This window comes from Grammomys surdaster, unplaced genomic scaffold (genome assembly GCF_004785775.1).
Source record: "Grammomys surdaster isolate TR1022 unplaced genomic scaffold, NIH_TR_1.0 120291, whole genome shotgun sequence".
NCBI lineage: Eukaryota > Metazoa > Chordata > Mammalia > Rodentia > Muridae > Grammomys > Grammomys surdaster.
The window spans coordinates 1-1,379 of record NW_021616221.1 but is presented as its reverse complement, the minus strand read 5'-3'; the positions used below and the strand labels follow the sequence as shown (position 1 = coordinate 1,379).

The 1,379-nt window shown below is 38.7% G+C and overlaps 1 pseudogene; it reads right to left on the bottom strand.

Annotated features, from left to right (window-relative positions):
- Window positions 1–725: 725 nt before the first annotated feature.
- On the bottom strand, window positions 726–1,218 carry LOC114635954 (annotated as a pseudogene).
- Between the last annotated feature and the right edge of the window lie 161 nt (window positions 1,219–1,379).

Here is a 1,379-nt window from a genome sequence, read left to right as displayed (position 1 = left end):
TTTCACACTGAGCCTTTTCATAGATGGTCAGATAAGAATTGGTGAAAGAACCATTTCACCAGAAAACAGTCTTGTTTTTAGATTGTAAATATATTGTCTTATAAGAATGAAGGGAAACAGTAAAGTTGATAATAAATTTTATGTGCAAAAGAAAATGGTGTATTGGTATATCTCTTTTAGATTATCTTATTTCATTCTTAGGTGGAAACATTTCTTGAGAACACATTTCCCAGAACCACAAATGAATGACGGACAACTGTCTCATTGGGTACATCTGGTTACCTCTAACCCTGATGACCTGAGATCAATCACTGATAGACCCATATAATCTAGAAATGTTTTTCTAATTTCTATACTTAGGTTCTGGCTTGAGTATGTCACACACCAGCGGTATATAAATATGTTATACAAGATAAGGAACAATAATATCACTTGTAGTCAAAACCTCCTTGGGTTTTATCTCTAGAATTCACAGAGTGGGAGTAAATAGACATCTGTTAGGTGTTTTCTCACTGCGACCTATACTAAGGGCACAGGTGTATATTCACAAACAGAATTCAAATATTTTTAACAAGAGGAAATTAACTGAGCAAAGAACCCCATTTTTGAGAACATATGAAATGATTTGCTAGTTTAAATTATTATTATAAAACTTCACTAGGTATAACTGAACCTCAAAACCATGAGGTTTACTGTTTAATTCTTACCTTGTCATTCATTCTTTATTTTTTCAGTTTTTGTGGTTTTATTTAAACACAAAACATGCATGCAAGCCATCTATTCATTTTCTTCGCTGCGTAGCCTGGCGTTGGGATTGGTGACTCTGATGGCCAGCTGTGCTGCTCTTTCTACAATGGCTTTTTGGTTCTTAGAAGACACATTGTGAGCAATCTCAGCACAGTAAGATTTGTTGCACATCAGTAGCACTTCCAGCTCCTTGACGTTGTGGACCAGAAACTTCCGGAAGCCACTAGGAGGCATGTGCTTGATTTTCTTGTTGCTCCAATAACCAATGTTGGGCATCAAGATCTTGCCCTTGAATCTTCTCCGAATCCTGTTGTCAATGCCTCTGGGTTTCCGCCAGTTTCGCTTAATCTTCACATATCAGTCTGACTGGTGCCTGACGAACTTCTTGGTCCTCTTTTTGACGATCTTGGGCTTCACCAGAGGCCAGAGGGCAGTCATGATGCCGCAAAAGAGATGGCAGCCACCTCGCAGGCAGCGCCTTGTCATTCATTCTTTGATTCAAATAAGTCACTGACAAAGCATCTCAGATGGTCTTAGAGGTGCATACCTGTAATCCCAGGACATTAGGAATGGTGATAGAACAGTCTCTGAATTTTAGGCCATGGTGGTATACATAGTGATTTCTTGGACAG